At 36.9% G+C, this 22350-nt stretch overlaps 1 long non-coding RNA gene across 1 annotated transcript; it reads right to left on the reverse strand.

Moving 5' to 3' along the window:
• Nucleotides 1-3876: 3876 nt before the first annotated feature.
• LOC121862354 lies at nucleotides 3877-20553 on the reverse strand. The gene is made up of 3 exons (XR_006088215.1): nucleotides 20445-20553; nucleotides 12903-12945; nucleotides 3877-4341 (listed from the first exon to the last, which is right to left on the reverse strand). It is a non-coding gene; the product is annotated as an uncharacterized LOC121862354 (long non-coding RNA).
• Between the last annotated feature and the right edge of the window lie 1797 nt (nucleotides 20554-22350).

A 22350-nucleotide genomic window follows, 5' to 3' on the forward strand; every position in this document is an offset into this window, starting at 1 on the left:
CAAATTTACCGCGTAAATCAAGCATCTCAATTCTGGCAAGGCACTGCGTAAACGAAAACCGCGTAAATCCAGACTCAACTGTACTGTATATTTATTTCAGATAATTTGTGTCCAGCAGCAGGAAATACAGTATGGGTAAGCAGTCAGAAATAGCATGGAGGTGCCTATTCCAGTGCAGTCAAACATTACCACCGTACAGGCCACAATCAACATCTTCTGATAATTGAGCCACAGTTTAATTTTGATTGATCTGATAACTCTTAACTTCATTATCTTGGCTGCTAGTTCTATCTTAGTTAAAGAATCAGAGCAGATTAGATTGTCTTTATCAATCTTACAACATAACAATGAAGTATACAATCCTTTAGGCTCATCAAGAAGTGCCATTTATCTCCAAGGAGATGCCCATATAATGCTCTCTGAACAATTTCTCTGTGAGCATGGGTACTATGGCATTTTCACCATATAGTGCCTCTAGGATATTTTTTAACCATTCAAGTAAGAGGGACTTGCCTGGTATGTCCTCTTACACCAAGCATCACACCAGAAGGATGTACCTGGTACATCCTTAAATCTCTCTGACAGTATGAATGGGCACAAGCATTCTTCTAAGACACAATATTTCACTAGACCTAGTCAGATTTTTTTCTTCTCTCTTGTGTTGCGGCAAATATTGAGCTTACTGTATTTATCTTTTTCTTACCTCTTTCTCTGAGTGGCCAGCCTGTTCTACTGACCTCCACATCGTGGATGGTAGGCTGCGAGCTGAGTGATGGGAGTGTGCATTCACACACACCCCCTCCCTCACCCATCCACTCTGATACAGTGTTTGGTGACCATATTGGCCACTCTGAGCAAAGGGGTTAGTCCAGTTCCTTCCATTCCTACTGCTGAGAGAGTCATCAATGTATGAAAAACACCCTAGTAACAATACAACATCACTCAAGCAACAATGATCAGGTATCTCACTGATGATCTCAGATGCCTTCCAAAGCAATAGCTAGTAAAAGGTTATTACAGCAGAGACATTGTGCTCTGGCAATTCTGCTCAAGTATTTTGGAGTGGAAAATATGCAGGTCTTGTCTCCAGGGTACAAATCAATCAATGGTAGAAAATGTACAGAAGATGGACATGGTTACTTGCTTCCTTGATGAACAACATGCAGATCAAGATACCAAAAGCATAATTCAAAATTATAAGGTAAACTTCCAGAAAGGTTAAAGTTATAAAAAGGCTTTCACATCTATCAAACATAACTAATCACCAATCAATGCCATTTTGTGATCATATAAACAAAGAACATACATAACTTTCACTGTGAGATAATAAAAGTCATCAGCCATATTGAATTCTCACGTCACAGTGACACTATTCAAGAAAATTGGCATTGTCTCTGGAGTAGAGACAATGCCAATTTTCTGGTATTTGTGCCAAGCTTTTTATAATTGAGCCATAAATGTTATAACAGTTGGTTTGGTGCTCTTTGAAGGCATAAGACGCCATCTGAATTCGGCAATGCTTTATCACTTTCCCCGTGGTGTTATTGTGGTAAACTTTTAATATGTCGGTCTTTATGTATATCATCCAAAACAGTTGAAGAACATTTTGTTGCTTTTTTATATTACAGGTACTATATAACTCATCTACTGTATATGCCAGGCATGGGGCTGAAAGCTGGCTTCGGCTTTTGGATGCCATATTTTGGGCTTCGCTTTGAAACGTTCTAAAGCTTTGGCTTTGAAGCCAGAGGTATGGCATTGGCTATGACACCAGCTTCAGCTTTGAAGCCACAGTCCTAGCTTCATATTTTCTTCTATACACACACACACTGACCATATTGTGACGTCACAGCCAAGCTGATACCAGTCTTTTCTGTGCTCAAAATGACTTGACCTGCCCAGGTGTGCTACAGTCCCATTGACATCACAGCTGATCCCTCCTATTTCTATTGGTCTATTCTCACAATGACCTAACCTGAACCTTGGGCAAGTACCATCTCTGTCTCCCAGCATTGCTGGGAAAATCTTCCAACCTGAGAGATGCCAGCTGAGCAACTGCATCTTTGAAAATCTTAACATGATTCGTTGCAATGCTTCTTTGTAATTTGTGACTGTAAGTTACCATGTTTATATAATTATCATCACGAATGTTTTGTAGATTTTTTACATAACTGATTTGTCTTAAGCACTGAACAAAATAAGTGAAAGAGAAATGAATGAATGAATTTAATAAAGAACAAAACAAAAATAGAAAGGTAAATTTTTATTAATAAGCAACTTTTTTGGGCCACATTAAGAATTTCCATCCCAGTTTATTTCACCTAAAGACTAACCACCCTAACCCAATTTATGGGGTCGAGACTACGATAGGTAACTCTATAGGGATAGTCAAAATTTATCCCAAGAACAATCAGCTTCTCTCAAAGCCTTGCTGCAACCAAGGAGGTTGAATAAATGGAGGCGGCACCTGTTACCTCAAGCGAAGTCACTGACTGTGACTGATGCCTTGGCCAATATGGTAGTACTTCTCGCTCAGTGATTTCAACCTCCTTGATTAATCTCACTATAATGTGCACAATAAATAAAAGAATAGCATAAATCCTACATCATTATCTGTAACCACCATTTGCTCGTGAGTAGCTGCGGGCATGTTGCCCTGACCAAAATGGCAGTGGGCGGGCTGCCTGGCTTCACATGCCTCTGTTGCATACACGGCAGATGTCACCTCCATCCATTCAACCTCCTTAGCTGCAACTTAGTACAGTATATCATATGTATATTCATCAACATATAAGGTATACCTGTATAATACAGTACACTAAATCATGTAAGTAATGGCGTTAAGGTTTCATGGAGACTAACTCTTTAACTGCTATTATTGTCTTCGCCTGATTTACTGAAAAACGCACCATCACTGTCTTTTGACGATTGGTATTAAGCACCATGAATTTAAAGTTGTGTACCAAAAATCGTACAAAGAATGGAGAGTCGATGAGTGGTACACTCTAGAGTGAAACACAAGGCTGAAGGCTTAATTGAGATAGGCTCTTAACCCTTTATAGGGCAGGGGTTTTCCTCAACTGAATAAAACTTCTGCCATTAGCCAGAATAAAATACTGAAGTGTTCAGCTGCTTCCTAAAGGGTTTAATGGCTGCCTTGGCTTTGTGACATTCCAATGGCTTTGGCCCATTGTCTGCTATATGCCTGCTTTACAGCTAAATAAGTAATGAATGGATTATAGAATTACTGTAAGACAGCTCATCAGACTTCATTGATGACTGCAGCTTTTAAGACAGTACCCAAAGTTTTTGGGTACTGTATAAGTTAAGCTTTGAATTAACCTAGTTCCCTTATGTTTAAGGTTCTCTGGGCCTCTACCACAGTTTTGGCAGGATTTGTTCTGAACTACCATCATCATATATGGGGCGAGATGAAATAGAAACAAGTGCAGAAGCTTTGTGGGTCAGTACTATGAGGGAGTGCATGATCGATATTTTGATGTAGGAACTTGCAGAACTATGCCAAGTTGGTAAAGTGCGTATAGTCAAAATCTTTTGTTCGTTGCATCAATTTCCCAACAAAATTTTGTGAAGATAGTTTTTGGGGTGACTGTATATAGTGTATTGTACTGCAATAATCTCCCTGCTGTACTGTGGTATATGGTACCAAGAATGATAAGATACGAGTTTTCAGCATTACATACAAATTTTAAAGTTCTTGATATCAAATACCATATTTAGCAGTACAATTGTAATTATTGTACAAAGGGTGGTAAAAATAGAATTTCACTAAAAATACCTCCTTAGTGCTGCATTACCCAGCACTCAAAATAAGTTTGTCTATGAGAATAGAGTAAGGGTCAATGATAAAAATAATATAATAAAACAATTTATAATATTGAAGGTAGCAGCACATGTGACAAAGAATATTACATTATTATGTAACTAAGAAAATTACAACATTCTCTCTCTTTTCAATTTACAAGTACAGTATATATTTCAAAAGTACCCAACAATAAAATCTGAATAAGCTGTATACACACTGCTAAAAAAAAAAAAAATGATATTCACCCAATTCTACAATATGCTTGCTTGTCTAGTGTAAATACTGTATATTATACTGTACTGTACTGAGAATTTCAAACAAATGTATCACACTCCAAATTTTAGTGAGTCAGTAGCACATAACACCCATAACATTTGAAGATGATCTTGTGGAATCTATTTGGTCACAAGTCCCTTGAGGACTAGTAAGCAACTGGTGGTTGCTGGGTGAGCAGTAGTCCAAACCTTTTCTTGATCAATACTCGATGCTGTGAATATTTATCCTCTGGTGAAAACCTTGCTGGAAAAATAAAGAATGATGGTTTCTCCTTTTAAATTAATAACACAAAATAATACAATACAGTATATAAGTGCATCAATGCATGTAATTAAAGTGCATACAAATCTTCACTTTCTATAAAATACAACTACAGTGGGGTATGCTATAACGAACGTAATTGGTTCCAGAACCTCGTTCGTTATAGGATTAATCCGTTCCAGGCCCCCAAATAAAACCGCTTAACACTGAAAAAATTCTGTGGAAAATGTAAAAAATACGGTACTCTATCTTACCTTAGTGTTATTCAGCATGCAGGTACCCCTAAACACTGGCACATCACTATCACTTCCACTGGGAGTCTTGGCTTTAAGGTCCTCAAACAATTGTTTAGCCTTCTCACAAATTATAGCTTCACTAATGCTATCACCTGCCATTTCTTTCTCCTTTATCCACACTAAGAGTAAATTTTCCATCTCTTCAATCACATTACACCTTGCTTTGCTAAGTCTAAAGATTCCCTTAGCCACTTGCACAGTTTTTAACTCCTCTTTATTCTTCAAAATTGTACATATAGTCGATTTAGCCATCCCATATTCATCACTAAGTTTCGCAATGCTTCTTCCATTCTCACGTTTCTTTATAATTTCTTTCTTAGTTTCAAGGGTTATTAGCTTTCTCACTCGCTTTGGACGACTCATTGTTACAATTGTATACTTGTATAACAAAATAGTTATACAAATAACGCGAATTTCCACATCAAAAGACGAAATTTCAACAATAACAGTGGTGCACTGGCTACACAATGAGACAAAGATGGCGCCTGACGCTCTTGTTGTGGGTCGCGGTACAACAATATTCATGCGCCAGGCGAAATAGTCCGGTATTCATCCGCGTTCGTTGTAGGAGTTGCGTTCGTTATAGCATTCTCAATTTTATAGGTAAAACCGTTCGTTATAGGAATATTCGTAGTAGGATCCGTTCGTTATAGCATACCCCACTGTACAGTACAGGAAAGCCTCCAATAACGACGGTTCTACTGACGACAATTCATATTTAAGACCCTGGTTAATTTAGGACCCAATTCAATTTTCAGTTATTTTCTTCATATTTACCACAAAAATAGAATAAAAAACAAAATAAATTAAATTTTCATATAAATAATAACTAAATCACGACATATATTATATAAATTAAAAAAATAACATGCCTCGCGCACGGAGGCTGCCGGGCTTGTGAGTGGTGACACCAGCATCACTAGTATAAACAGTCACAGCTGGCGGGCCCTTTCTTTTTACGCATCTGAACAGGAAAAGGAGAAAAACATTCAGGTTTCTTACAGCATTTTTTAATCCCTATTCACCATGAGCAAGAGAACAAGCGATGGTAGTGCTGGTTCAAAAGCTATAAGAAGGTGTATAAGCTTATCCGAGAAACTAGATGTGTTAAAATGATATGAAAAAGGTGAGACGTCTGTGGATATTATATGGAGCAAGCAATGAACATATTTTCTTGAGTGGATCCATTAACAGAACACAGCATTAAAATTTAAATAAACGCAAATGACCTCTACATAAAGATGTACAGTGGGGTATGCTATAACGAATGGATTCTACTACGAATATTCCTATAACAAATGGGTTTACCTATAAAATTGAGAATGCTATAATGAACAAAACTCCAACAACGAATTTTTTTTTTTACTAATTTATTGTTTTTTTTATTACAAGTATTAATATTCTTTATTTCAGGGGTTTAGATGCATATTTATGCACTTTTTTACAATTTTTACAAATTTATATTATATTTTTCAGTGTTAAGTGGTTGTATTTGGGGGCCTGGAACGGATTAATCCTATGACGAACAAGGTTCTAGAACCAATTAGATTCGTTATGGCATACCCCACTGTATAATGAGAAAAGAAAGCAGCTGTGCAGCTTTATTGTTCAAAGGCCTAAACCATCAACTTCAGCATCAGCAACAACTTCAGGTTCAGTAACAGTTATGATATCTTTATGGAATGCTACAGCTTCAACCAGAGTTGAACCTGATGACTTTGTCATCTGAGTAAAAACTCGCACATCATTTGGCTGTCCTTATGTTTCAGACTTTACCACCATTGGTGAGTAGAATTTTTGTTTTACACTCGTAAATATTATTTAAAACATATAAGAACAGTAAATAAGCGTTGCTTTCATATTCATATGTAGAGAAATGACAATATGTTTTCACATGTACGCACTTACATATGTTGGCGTTGCGCACTCACTTTTTTTCTTTACCATTAATGGTTAGCTACTTCTATTGTTCCATTTATTAACATTAAATAACATTACTTAAAACATACATTCAGGTATTCAATTTTATTACATTAAGTTCACTACAGCTACAACCAGGGTCTTATTCTCTTCAGTTTCATATGGAGAATCAGTCATGGGTGTAAACACTAACGAAAACAATGCCGTCTTGTCTCCTCGAATGTGTTTTAATATTTTACATATTATTAATGAATTGTAATGTTCATTTCGCATATATAAACATTAATTCAATCAAATACATATTCAGTAATAAACAATACTGAGTCTTTTGAACATATTCTTAAGATAAATGACTATGTTTCCATGATTGTATACGTTGGCATTCCACTATCAGTCTCTCACTTTTTTTCTTTACCATCAGTGGTTACTTCTACTGTACATTAAATAACATTAATTAAAACATACATATTTTTAACATTATTTACTTCAACAACAACCAGTCTTATTTTCTTCAGTTTCAGATGGATAACTGACATTATGGGTGTAAACACTGACAACTGACAGATGGATAACTGACATTATGGGTGTAAACACTGACAACAACAATGGCATCCCACCTCCTCTTGTGTGACCATAATATTATTTATTTATATTGTATAAGGCATATTCATAATCATTATTTAATGAATGTAGTTTGCATTTTTCATTGATTTTATTGTTTGGGGGAAGAGGGTAAAAAGTCACACAAAATATATGAAAAGGTCAGACTTTGGAACGCATCTCATTATTATTGCTTTATTTTAATGGTAATTAATGATTCACGATACGATGATTCACCTTACACTGCAATATTGCAGGACACATTACTGTCGTTATTAGAGGCTTCACTGTATAACAAAATAGGGCCAATTGTTTTTTGAGACCACCCCCCATAATACAGTAATACTGTATCAAGGTACATGTACTAGTTGCAACCTTGTCAAATGTGGTTTTATACACTACATAAAATGGATACTGTAGAGTGCTATGGGTATGACATGGGACATATGAGAACAAATTTCATCTGATATAAGTTACCTTGAAACTTAGTACAGTATTTGGAGGAGAGTCATCTGGTCCATCCTAAGGTAATTTTTTCTCAAAACACGTACACTCAGTAAAATAAATATCGTTCAGGAGAGGGCAGATAAATTTGGAACTGAACAATCATGTTGTCTCACTAGGGTTGGTAGGCGTGATTGTGAGACATTTCGTACCTACTGTGGTGGGTCTAATTTAGTTACTTCATTCATAATATAAAATTAGTTAGTTACATTATGATTGGTGAGTAACAGTTTGCCTCATGTGCCTTTATCAAATACCTTCATTCGTGGTGTCATTGTCTTTCGCACAAGATCTGTAAACATAGTTTTTTTTACCAGGTATACATTTTTCCATTTCTTTTTTCTTTTCATTTATCTACGTTGTATTAAGGAACCAAGCTGTCCACAAAATTAATTATGATAAAACTGGTGATTAATAAGGATTCTTTCTATTTTGATTATGTTGAAGTGATTCTCCATTTGTTATGCAGTATAGTTTTCATTTACGCGGTCAATTGAACCCGTGGAGGTCCGCGTAAAACGAGAAACGCGTAAACGAAATAACAGAACATTTGGGATTAATTGAAATAGAGACTGGGCCGACCCCCCAAACTACACTTTTTCCGACACAATAGTACGTTGTAGTAAAAATAACATCTTAATTTTATGATGGTATGCACACACAATTAATATTTAAGAGAGATATCAATAATATTAGGTTTTTTAACACTTACATTAGTAGAAAAGACGGCAGATTATTGGCCCTCACCTGTATCAATTGTACCACTATCCACCACAGAGGCTTGCAGGGCCTCTTTGTCAAACCCCTCGAAGTCCATATGATGGAATGTACCACGTAATTTAAAATTGTCATTCTGGCAAGGCGCCGCATAAATGACCAAACGCGTAAACAAAATCCGCGTAAATGAAGACTATACTGTACTCATATCAAGTTCAACTTCATGAATTTAACACAAATACAGTAATACCTGTACAGAGTACAGTATCTCCATTAGTCGGAATCCCTCAAACACGGAACTCTCCGATAGTGGTAATTGAAATTTTCCGAGGTGCACATTTTCTGGAAAATTTCAAGAAAATTTTCCCAGAACCAGTAAAATTCTGGGGATGGGGGAGCCTTTTTCTGGGTTTGAAAGATGAAAGTCGGGAGCAATTTCCGGAAATTCCAAGAATTTTTTTCAGATACCCAGAAAATTCCGGGGATGGGGGATATTTTTCCGGATTGGAGAGATGAAATATTGCATTATTCTGGAACTTGCAAGAACATGTTTCCATTACCCGAAAAATTCTGGGGATGAGGAATTTTGTTTTTCCAGCTTTGAGAGTCGTCTCGTTACCTGGAAATCTCTCAATCCCGGAAGTGCTCTGCAACAATTGTTCCGGCTAATGGAGATATCACTTTATACCAGTACAGTATATGAAGAACAAAATATCTGTACAAGTATCACAAATTTATAAAATTGTCAAGATAATTTAACAATGATGTGTTTGTTAAAGCAAATTAAAAGGATGATGTATACTTACAGAACTGTTCATAACACTATAGTACAGTACAGGCACTCTCCGACTTACGACAGGGATACGTTCCTGGACCCTAATCGTAAGTCGATCTGTTCATAACTCGGAACATTGTAAATTCCCAATAAAATATGTACTGATGCACAAGTGTGTGATTGCATGGTAGCGAGTTAAAGATCAGCTGTTAAGGAGTGCTTGGCAAAACTCCTTTTCATTCCATCTCTCAAATCATCCACACCTTTTTGCTTTCTCACTCCTTATTTTAAAAAATTTGTGATGTAATAATTGATACAAATGAAGATTTACTGATAACTTTCTTTTCACATTTGCATCTGCTGACATCACTGGTGGCATTGTAGTCAGGTTAGACTCATTACTGTAACCACCAGGCTACTGAGCCAAGCTGTGAGGTGTTATAGTTGTTTTCAACTCGTATTTTTTGGTAGATATACGAACCTTTCTTCATTTATTTTTACTCAGTTACATGTACACACCATCCAACATACATATTGTGAAGAAAAAAGGTAAAAGAAATAATTGTCATAAGAGGAAACAAATAAAGGGAATATATAAAATTTCTTTGCACACAAGTTAGCTGGCTCAGTGAGAGGGCTGAAGCGGTGTGCTGAACAAGGTAGAGCGCTCCATGCTTGATTTGTAAATATTACAAATGGTTATGTCGCTTTTTATTTTTTTAAAGAATATAATAGGGCAATCATCATAAGTGTGGATGATCGTAATTCGTGGAGTGCCTGTATGTCATATTACATTACATTACATTCGGCTACGTCCAAACCTAACCCAAGAGAAGCAATCATTTTGCTAAAAAATTACACGGTTTGACTGTAACATATATACAGTAAATCGCAATAATTCAGTGGTTATATACCCGAAGACATCATAAACTTCCAAAATTAGCGCACAAAAAGTTTTCTATATATCACATAAACAACTCCTTCCCTTTTCATAATAATCCTCTAGGCAACACCATTACACAAATATGGAGACAGGCAGGTGCCAGGGCTGGCTGGTCAGATGTGGGATTTTTTTTCAGGAAAATTTATTATTTACACCCCCCCCCCCAAAAAAAATAATAATAATAACCAACATACTGTAGTATGAACCTACGTAGTACCTGTACAACAGAACGTCGATTTAAAGCAATTCAATTTAAGATTATTGATTTAAAGCGACACCCACAATTAAGGACAATGTTTTAATTTAAAACGTGTCACTGTCACCCCCCCCCCAATCTTCCCAGCCAGGGTTGGATGGCTATAGGCTTACAGTTTTTATCTTACATAATATCACAGGCTAAAGTTAGGAGAATATAATTTGCATTGCTAGAATCCTTGCAAGACAGCGAATAATTTGAAAATAAACATCATATATTTTGCACGAGATAAAAATTTTAACCCTTTGTAATAAAATTAATAAGACATGTCAGTTCAGTGACATTTTACAAGAGAAAAACTTAAACTCACTCTTAAGGAGAGATAAATAAATAAGCACCAAACCTTGGCATCAACTGTCAAATATATCACCTCACCTCCCCCCCATCAGCTGATCGCTAGTAAACAGACCATTTCATGTCCCATAATTTTAGCTGTGTTGATTTATGAGTGTTTGTTTTAACATAATACAGGTTGTACCTCTCTAGTCCGGCAACCTCGGGACCTGACCGGTGCCGGACCATGGAAATTGCCGGACCATGGAAATTCACCCTTTTCCTGGATAGATAGTGACTTGTGCTTAAGCCTGGAAGCACTAGCACCACTTTCTCTGCATCATGGTCTCTTTGAAGACATATTGAAGGGTTAAATGTCGTGTAGTAGCTTCTCAAATTTCGCGAGTTTTTAATTCTTAACGTATTTTATTGGAACACACAAAAAAATAAATAAAAATTTTGACGGCGGAAACTTGAATTTCGACGGGTTTGAATGGCCCGCCAACGTGCAGACGACGTGCATAATCGTGTGAACAGCGTCATTTCTCTTATGTACAAAAGATTCATTATTGTTTATTACTGAATGTCTTTTTTATTGAATTAATGTTTATGTGTGCAAAATGAGCAATACAATTCATTAATAATACGTAGAATATTAAAACACACGAGGAAATGACACAGCACTGTATTCGTTGATTACAAAACCAGTGACTGACTGGTTCTACATATAAAACTGAAGAAAATAAGACCTTGGTTGTAGCTGTAGTAAAATTAATATGGTTGTTTTAAGTAATGTTATTTAATGTTAATAAATGGAACAATAGAAGTAGCTAACGAATGGTAAAGAAAAAAGAGAGATCGCATATGTAAGTGCGCATGCGCACACGTGAAAACATATCATCATTACTTTACATAAGAATATGAAAGCAACACTTATTTACTGTTCATATATATTTTAATTAATGTTTCTGAATTTGTTTTTATTAAATTAATGTACGTGTGTGCAAAATTAACAATACAATTTATTAATAATACGTGGAATATTAGAGGAGACGAGACGGCTGCCGGCATTGTTTATGTTAAAGCTTACGAAACCAGTGCTGATTGGTTCTACATATAAAACTGAAGAAAATAAGACCCTGAGTTTAGCTGTAGTAAAATTAATGTAAAAAAATGAATATGGTTGCTTGAAGTACCTGTAATGTTATTTAATGTTAATAAATGGAACAATATAAGTAGCTAACCATTAATGGTAAAAAAAAAAAGTGAGACTGCTCGTATGTAAGTGCGCACATGTGAAAATATATCGTCATTACTCTACATAAGAATATGAAAGCAACACTTATTTACTGCTCATATATATTGAAGGGTTAAATGTTGTACTCTGTATAGACAAGCAGAGAGAGAGAGAGAGAGCAGCCGAACTGCCGGATGTAAACAAACCGTAATTTCCCGCGGCTTTTTTTTTTTAAGGGGATTAGCCCACCCGGGAATAGGTCACTGACCCACATTAGGGCCTGGGGGGCAAAAATTTAATACTCCTGTAATAATAATAATAATAATTCAGATACGTAAAAAAAAAAAAAAAATAATAATAAAGCTGCCTATCTACCTATTGGACAAACTAAAATCGTTCCGGACCACGGGAGTTTCCGGACCACAGAATGCCGGACTAGAGAGGTACAACCTGTACTACAAAAAACAATGTTTTGTTTATTTTAGGAAATGGGCTGAGGTGCATCTGGGTAGACTCTCAGTCGTTTTAGTATTTTGTGTTTCTCTCAAGTACCAAACTAATTTATTCCATTGAAACAACACTTCGATTTAGTGCGAATTTGGTTTAAAGCGACCTCTCTTGGAACGTATCTCGTGTTATATCAAAATTCTACTGTATGAGAATTAAGGTGAAATAGCATAATGTTGATATACAGTAAAGGGGTCGTGAGTTGGGTAATTTCCGTCAAGTTCTACCTCTTCCTCACACAATTCACTCCCCACTCTTCATGTTTTCTTATCTTATAGCTTCATATTATATTTTCTTTATTTCAAAGTCAAATTAAAGCACTGAAATGATATTTCCATAACTTTTATGGTTTCCCTATGTAAATAATTACTGCGGTAACCAGCACTCGGCAGCGAATTATGAATTTTTTTAGCAAAATTTAAGACCCAGTGAATTTGTATTTCACGAACTATTGCAACTCCGCTGTACTGTACTAGCATTTGCAATCTAAATTGTTAGCAGAAAATCTTACCAGGGTGTGCTGAGAAACATGGTTTTCCAGTAGGATCTGTTTTCTGTAAAAGAAAGACAAAAAGATAAATTCAAGTGATTGAGCATTAGCATATAACTTTTTAATAATAGCAACTTACAGACAGCAGATATCACAGATAAAGTAATATCATCATTCTTTTACAGCCATTTTCCACACTTGTGTGGGTTGCCGCGATTACCTGATGGCAGCTCTCCATGCTACATGGCCTCTTACAATCTCTCTTCCTATATTCCTAACAATCACAGGACACATATCTAAATGAACATTAAATGACCAAAACCCAAAAATTCAAGAACTATGAAGATTTTCAATGAAATTTCACCTATAAAAAAGGTATATTATGTGGGTTAAATATTCGTCCAAATTAGCGGTTTTTGCCAAAAATTTAAATTTTTGTGTTTAACAGAAACTACCAATTCCCACCCCCCCCCCAAAGGTCAGATTTAAATAAAACACACCAATAAACACAAAAAAAAAACCTTTTCTCATACCAAAGGTATTATTATCATTTTGGTCATGTGGCAAATTTTAGGATTTTAAGTTTGGGAATCAGTAGTTTAAACAATTCTAAGACACTTCTGCAGTAAATTTATATTTCTTTTAGTATTTTAACCGATAAAATTACCCACAATATTAGTTGGTCAAAGTGAGCAAGGCTTTCTAGTAAAATACTTAAAAAAAACACCAAACAAACCTTTGAAAACCTTACCTGAATGTTTCCTAATTTGTAAAAATTTGAATAATCACTTTCGAGTTTATGGATCCCTCCTCATCTGAACACTGAAAACAACACATACTAAAAACTGAAGTTATTATTCAGTTTAGCACATGTTTAAATTGCATAGAAGTACACCTAAACCCGACTTACGATACGACTTACGTCCAATGGTACTTACGACCTGGACGTCGTCCACGACATACGACTGCGACCGCCGTGACCAAAAATTTTTTCAAATGACGCGCGCATTTTCTATACCGAAACGTTTCCGTCCCGGGCGAGAGGGAGGGGTGGCTTGGGTCGCCTCGTGGCTGCACTCACTCAGTGGAGCGCTTTGTTTGTGTTTGGCTATCGTATCCTATACTGATCGCGCTGTGAACTTTCGTTATTATTGTATTTAATTGACTTTATAATGACTGGAAAGCGTAAAAGTGAGAGTGCTGGTGGTACTCCAAGGAAAAGGAGACAGGCAATTACTTTTGAGATGAAACTGAAGATAATAACACAGTATGAGAATGGAAAAACAGTAGCAACAATCTCACGCGACCTAGGTTTCTCACACTCGACTATATCCACTATTCTGAAGGACAAGGAACGTATTCGTGAAGTAGTGAAAGGAACAACACCTATAAAGGGAACTATAATAACAAAGAAAAGACAAGGTCCTATCCACGATATGGAAAAATTATTGGTGATATGGATAGAAGACCAGATACAGAAGCGTGTACCCTTAAGTGTTCTAACCATACAGGCTAAAGCAAGAAGCCTGTTCCAAAGCCTGAAGGAGCAGGCAGGAGATGAATGTGATCAAACCTTTACAGGAAGTCAAGGGTGGTTTGATAGATTTAAAAAACGCTACAGTCTACACAGTGTTAAGGTGAGTGGAGAGGCAGCTAGTGCCGATGTTGGTGCTGCCGAAGCTTTTAAGGAGGAGTTAGATGATGTGATTGTGGAAGGGAATTATTTGCCAGAGCAAATATTCAATGTGGATGAGACTGGATTATTGTGGAAACGCATGCCTGACCGGACATACATCCACAAAGAGGCAAAAAAAATGCCCGGATTCAAGGCATTCAAGGACAGAATTACACTTCTGTTGGGGGGGAATGTTGCTGGTTTCAAGCTAAAGCCCTTCATGATCTATCATTCAGAGAACCCCAGGGCTTTTAAACATGTCAGCAAGCACACACTGCCAGTGTTTTATCGCAGTAACAAGAAAGCCTGGATGACCCTAGTACTATTTGAGGATTGGTTCATGACTTGTTTCATTCCACGAGCCAAGGAGTATTGTCTGCAACAAAGGATTCCATTCAAGATTTTACTGATTTTGGATAATGCTCCGGGACACCCACCACACCTGGACGACATGCACCCTGATGTTAAGGTAGTGTACATGCCACCTAACACTACCTCTATCATCCAACCCATGGATCAAGGTGCTATTTCTGCCTTTAAAGCATATTATTTACGCACGACCTTCGCTCAGGCTGTTGCTGCTACTGAAGGTGAGAAAACGCTCAGACAGTTTTGGAAGGAGTACAACATTTTGTCATGTATAAAGAACATTAGTGCAGCATGGGATCAGGTTACAAAACATTGCATGAATGGAATATGGAAGAAAATCCTGAAAAGATATGTGAACAGTTTCAAAGGATTTAATGAAAGTGAAGTTATTTTGGATATTAGTAACAAGATAGTGGACTTAGGTAAACAGCTGGAGTTAGAAATTGATACTGAAGATGTTGGACAGTTGGTTGAAAGTGTAGCAGAAGAGCTCAGTAACGAGGATCTTATTGAACTAGATGCACAGAAAGTTGCAGAGGAAGAAGAGAGACAAAATGTAGAAGAAGAGCCTGCACCCCCCAAAAAGTTTTCAGTGAAACATATGGCAGAGGCATTTGCTACAATTAATAAAGGAATGCAAATGTTTGATGGCATGGATCAAAATTATGAGCGTTATGCCAAAGTTGACAGAATGATCCAAGATTCACTTGCTTGCTACAGAGAAATTTATAATGAAAAGAAAAAGAAAACTGTGCAGTCTAAATTGGACACCTATTTCAAGAAGTCCCCCAGTACTGGCTCCTCACGCCCCACCAGTGCTGCCTCTTCACTCCCTCAAGATGATCCAATACCTTCAACCAGCAAGTTACCACAGTACATAAACCTGTCTGAAGGAAGCGACATTGATGACCCACCCAGCCCTGTCTCCTCTTCTGCTTCTTCCAATTAATATAGTCTCCATGTATCCTGTAAATAGAAAATTATGGGGGCCCTGTGTGCATTCAGCTGACTACATTTAAGGTAAGTGCTCAGTCACACTGTATCCATTCCTCATTATTTATTACTTTTACTGTACTGTATCCATTCCTCATTATTTTTTACGTTTAGTGTACTGTATTTCATTGTAGATTTTTAAAAAAAATTTGAAAAAAAAAATTTTTGAATTTTTTTTTTTTTGAAAATTTTTTTATTTATTTTTTATTTTTTTATCTATATCGGACTTACGACCATATCGGACTTACGACCTGGATTTGGGTCCCTAACCCCGTCGTAAGTCGGGGTCTAGGCAGTTACCTCGACTTACTCGACATACGACGCCCCAGTCGCACCAAATTTTTTTAAATTACGTATTTTCGAGTCCCGACGTGAGCGATTGCGCTGTGTACTGACAAAATTTTCGTTTGTAATTCCCTTTAAAATGGCTGGCATGCTTAAAGTGAGAGTTTTGTGGTGCTGACAAGAAAAAAGACACCCATTTTAGATTTTCTATGTATTATCTTCGCATTTTCGATTTACGACCTGGATTTGGGTCCCTAACCCCGTTGTAAGTCGAGGAGTGGCTGTACTGTACTTACTTTTAGGGAATTTCTACCTCATACAGTACAGGTACTCCTCGACTTACGACCAACCGGACACACAACCGCCCCAGTCGTACCAAAAATTTTTCAAATTACGTATTTTCGAGTCCCGACGTTAGTGATTGCGCTGTGTACTGACAAAACTTTAATTTGTAATTCCCTTTAAAATGGCTGGCATGCTTAAAAGTGAGAGTTTTGAGGTGCTGAGAAGAAAAAAAGACACCCATTTTAGATTTTCTATGAATTATTTTCGCATTTTCGACTTACAGCCTGGATTTGGGTCCCTAACCCAGTCGTAAGTCGGGGACTGCCTGTATATTACATTCCTCACCCTTGAAGCCTTTTGGAAACATGTTTCTTTCAGAAAAATCACACAAGTGAGGAATGCCTATGAAATTAGATCAATAAATCTCCACCAGTCATTTCTTGTCCCACCGTGGAGCCGTGAGGCTTGTCACACTGAGCGTAGGGATTAGAGGCCCCTGCAGGGGTTAGGTGAGGTGAGATTAGGTTAGGTTAATTTAGTGCAAGTTAGGGGTCTAGGTGTTTGGTTTCTGATGTATTTGGATGTATTTTGTTCAGATCGTTGTTTTTATGGAAAATAGCAGTTTTTGATCAAGGATGACTTGCATCTTTTTTTTTTCTTTTTTTTTTAACAACGCATTTCCCATGGAAATGAAGATCAAATCTGATCAAAACACATCAAAATACATAAGAAATCAAACATCTCACAAAAATATTCGAGTGTGTGCTGTAACGAATAATTACCCAAACCGAAAACAACACCATCACATAACAAACACCAAAAGCATGAATAAGATAATTTTTTTATAGTTTTAGGATTTTTAAAGGTTAGGAAACGTTAGGTCAGGTTTACAAAAGTTTGTTTAGTGTCTTTTTAGTATTTTACCCTACATTTTCCCTCTACTTCAAACAAGTAGAGGTAATTTTGGTAATTGGTAATTTTATCAATTAAAACACTCAAAGGTCAATTTATGATAGTAGCCAGGTTTCGATTTTTTCAAATAAAATTCGTTTTTCCTTTGGTTCTTGGTGTGATTCAAACGAATCTGACCTTCGTTTATGGTGCTAACGTAACCTAACCAAAACCTGGTTTTCTTAGTGACCTACTCGACAAATAAAAGTTTCCGACGGATCCACTATAGAAGAAAAGTGTCTTAGAATTGTCTAAACTATTGATTCCAAAACTTAAAATCCTAAAATTTGCTACATGATTGAAAAGATAATTTTACATACCAAAGGAACCAACCTACCTCGCCTAATCTAACCTACAAGGAGGAGGAAAGGGTGAGACAAGTGACTCTAAGTGAGGAATATAGCCTCAGGTGAACAAGGTGGGAACCTGCGAACCAAAAACAATTTCTTAATTGAAAACACGTTTTTTCATTATTCAGACTATTCAGTAATTATACTTGTATAGGACTAGCCTGCGAGCAAAATTGATTGAAAACAATTATAAAAACGCAGGAAATCCATTATTATATTATAGTGGACACTGTTGTAGTTTGTGGGAATATTTTAAAATTTTAATTTTTAAAATAAACGTTACTTAACATTTGTGGGTATGAAGAAAAGGCCAAACCAAACAAACCAAACAAACCTACCTAACCTTATCTAACTTCCTTACCCCCGGACCCCATATTAAACAGAAAGAACTTACTATGACCTGGTGAAATTTGAGGCATTTTCTGGACGTGAGATGATATGGCCGCATTGGCTTTATGCAGCCCAAGCGGCGGAGTGATTTATTGTGATGGTGGGAAATATCGAGCCACAGAGTTGAGGAAGTAATGAACAAATTTCCTTCCGGTCTGAAAGCACAGAAATTCCCGCAGTATGGACAGCCTCTATTCAAAGGAACAATGCCGTGATCTTTAAACAATTGAAGGGTCTCGTCGTCTTTATCCCTAAATTCGCAAATTACGTACATGTAAGACCGGTGACAATGCTGAAAAACAAACTGCCCTGGGCGCGGTCAAAGGGCCTCAGCTAATCGCGGCCTCATTACCGCCTGCAAGACAAATGAGTGCGCGCCTAGGCACCTAAGTATCTATGAAACGAACAATTTCCACAATAAATTATTATCATATCAGAACTCATTGATGAAAATAATGTAAGAAAATAAACAGTAATAAAAATAACTCATCCGCGGGTTAGTCCTATACAGCATATTAACCGACTATTGGGTAAACGTGTAGTTTAGGGCTAAGACCAGAAGGAGTTTTAAGAAATCGTTGAATTTTTTTCTACACACTAATTGCATGCTTATAAACACAGAAATGGAAACGATAATACACAGAACCTAACCTAACATACCCATAGGTTGGGTATGTTAGGTCAGGTCCTATGTATTATCGTGTTAATTTATGTGTTAAACAACTTACCTTAACATTGAGGTTCATATACATCAGGAGGAATAAGTGGAAACGTTCACCATCATTTATAGGAAACGTCTCTTGAAGAGGGCTTCAGCGAAGTAAACAACAAAAACAGCGCCTTAAAATTATGCGAGAAAGTTGTCATATTTTTAAATATACAGTAAATTTTTACTTTAGGACATGAGTCCCTTGGGGTTGACCAATATGTTTTTCCAGTGTATTTTGGTGTGTTTTAAACGAATCTCACCTTCATTTTTGGCGGAAATTGCTCATTTTTACCCCACCCCGACCCCCCAACGACAATGGGGAGAGCCTGGAAAATCGGGGTTTTGGGTGGGGGAGAACACGAAAACGAGTCATCTGCCATAACAAAACCTAACCTAACTCCTAGCCGGGAGCTCAGCCTTGGGACCCCCGGTAGGCCTAACCTGACCCCTAGCTGGCATTAAGTCCCATTGGAGCAACGTCACTAGTGGAGTTCCCCAAGGCTCAGTACTTGGACCATTATTATTTATTATATACATAAACGACATAAATATCGGCATAGACAGCAACATAAGTAAATTTGCTGATGACACTAAATTAGGACGTATTATTAAATCTGTCGAGGACTCCGCAAAACTACAGGAAGATCTAAACAAATTTTTCGAATGGTCTGAAAAATGGCAGATGAAATTCAACGTGGACAAATGTAAAGTACTCAGTATAGGAGATGTAAACAGGGAAACCAGATATCAGATGAACAACGATGCCATAGAGAAATCCGACTGCGAGAGAGATTTAGGAGTAATGATAAGTAGGAACCTTAAGCCAAGCAAACAATGTGTTTTTGCTCGTAACAAGGCTAATAAAGTACTTGGGTTCATACAAAGGAGTGTTAGTTACAAGACTAGCGAGGTCATCCTAAAACTGTATCTTGCTCTTGTGAGACCACACCTGGATTACGCAGTTCAGTTCTGGTCACCGTATTACAGAATGGATATAGAATCCTTGTTAAGAATTCAGAGGAGAATGACAAGACTAATCCCGGGCATTAGGAACCTTGAGTATAGAGACAGGTTAAAGCATCTTAATTTGCACTCCCTCGAGAGACGTAGAGCGAGGGGCGACCTGATAGAGGTGTATAAGTGGAAGGCAGGACTAAACAAAGGTACTCAAACTATCCAACCAGGAGCGAACTCGTAACAATGGTTTTAAATTAAACAAATTTAGATTTAGGCGTGAAATAGGTAAACATTGGTTTGGAACAGAGTAGTGGATGAATGGAACAAGTTACCAAATATCATCATTAACTCGAATACGCTGGGTAGCTTCAAACATAGGTTGGATGCTTATATGAGCAATAGGGGTTGGGTGTAAACGGGACTGCCCAGTATGGACCAATAGGCCCGCTGCAGTTTCCTCCATTCTTATGTGTTGTCCGTTTCAGAGTTGGGGAGGACTCTCTTAACACAAGCGTAAATGTCCTCAATACTCGTGATAAAATTATCATAAACAAGAGCTAATAGTACTATGATTATATACAACTTTAGACAATACTTACTGCAAGGGTGTAAACCCTTTTGCCCTGGTCGTCTAGGTAATAATTCAGGTACATGGCTCCTCTAGTGGTGTGTCTCACGTGTACACTGTGTGAGGTGAGTGTTGCCAACACCTCCCCGCCCGACACACACACACTGAAATTACCCTATATTCCCCTTCATTACCCTACGGCTCAATATAAAAATACTAATATACTAGTTGGTACTGCTTTTATTTATATACCGGTAAATAGCATATGTATATACCGCCCTACAGACCAGGAAATGAGGCTGAATTATCCTACGGTTGGCAACACTGTTTAGCTTTACTTCAATGGTATACTGGGCAATGTTAAAAATAGTAGCATGTATTAGTCCTCAAAACAGTTTATATTTCAGATTATATAAGTAAAAAAGACCTAATTTAATATAAATTATAATTTAATTTGACTTATTCTTTATAAAATATTACTCTACCTAAATACTTGTAGTATATATTTTGTGACAATATGTTGTTCGTGGTATACTTCTAACACTGTAATGTATCACGAGCACGAAAACAATAACACCTTATATAAATGACTTGGGATATATATATATATATATATATATATATATATATATATATATATATATATATAAACTAAGTGTGAGACAGCCCGAGAAGACTTCCCAACCGCTGAGTAACATGGCTCCCGGTTGGCTGAACTCTTATCTGTGGCTCTCATTTGGGCGAGTCCTACCCATAAACTTTATGCACTTGGGACTAGTCCTACCCAGTAACAAGATACGGACTGATGCATCCTGTCTAGTTTCAATATCCTGGAGCTGTATGTTGCCAACAGTAATAATTCAACCTCAAACTTCACAGCTGCTCAGTTTCTTTTCAAAAGCCATGAAAAGCTTATCATGGTGCATGTCTGGCAGCCTTGAGTGACACTTGTGTGTCTGGGAGATGCAATTGTAAATGCACAAATGCCAACAGTGAAAATAGATGCAATTTTGATGGAAACCAATTGATATTGAAGCATAGGATGGTGAAATTCGGCTTAAATATGTAAACCTATCAGTAAAGGGAAGACAGTGACCCATAGTCGTACTGCTATAGAAATATAAAGAGTGCAGCTGCTAAAAGACCTCACAATGATTCTTTTTTTATTTTATTTTCTTATTTTATATTATGATTAATAAAGCTACACACACAGGTAGTAGGCAGCTACCAAACTGGGAGGTACTATTGCCTGGGAAGATATTGGAGGCATTATGTGTTGTCTAATGGTAGACCCTGCTGCCATAAGGCATCACAAAAATTGTAACCAAGTCCCAGGTTGCTGATCTGACTTTCTGCCTCATTACATACAATTGCAGGGTCTCACTGGTTTCTTTCTTTGACAACACAACATACTATAAATATATCGTTTCTCACTATTGATCTTTTTCATTTCTTTATAACTTTATGGTTCTTTAATATTTTTGTTATCAGTTATTATTTATTTTTTAATTTTGTATTTATTATAAATTTTAATTACTTTGAACTAATTATTATTATTATTACGTTTTCGCGTCCCCAGGCCTCAATGAGGGTCAGTGATCTGTGCTCGGGTGGGCTAATCCCTGTAAAAAAAAAACACTCGCTTATATCCCCCCACCCCCCTCAAAAAAAAAACTTAGACTGGTAAGGGGGAAAGACAGACAAAGCTTAGGACTTAGGTTGACATGCCCTCTTATTTACAGTACAAATTTTCAACATTAACAAATGGAATAAAAAATAAAATGCCATGAATAACTTTTCCTTTATTTACACACAAAAATGAACATAAATACATTACTGTACCCTAAAATTGAAACAGATCTAAATAATCTGAATTGTTAAAACATAAGTGGTTGAATTATTGAAGAAATATAATACAGCTAGACCCCGACTTACGA

This window comes from Homarus americanus, unplaced genomic scaffold (genome assembly GCF_018991925.1).
Source record: "Homarus americanus isolate GMGI-L3 unplaced genomic scaffold, GMGI_Hamer_2.0 scaffold31037, whole genome shotgun sequence".
Taxonomy (NCBI): Eukaryota; Metazoa; Arthropoda; class Malacostraca; order Decapoda; family Nephropidae; genus Homarus; species Homarus americanus.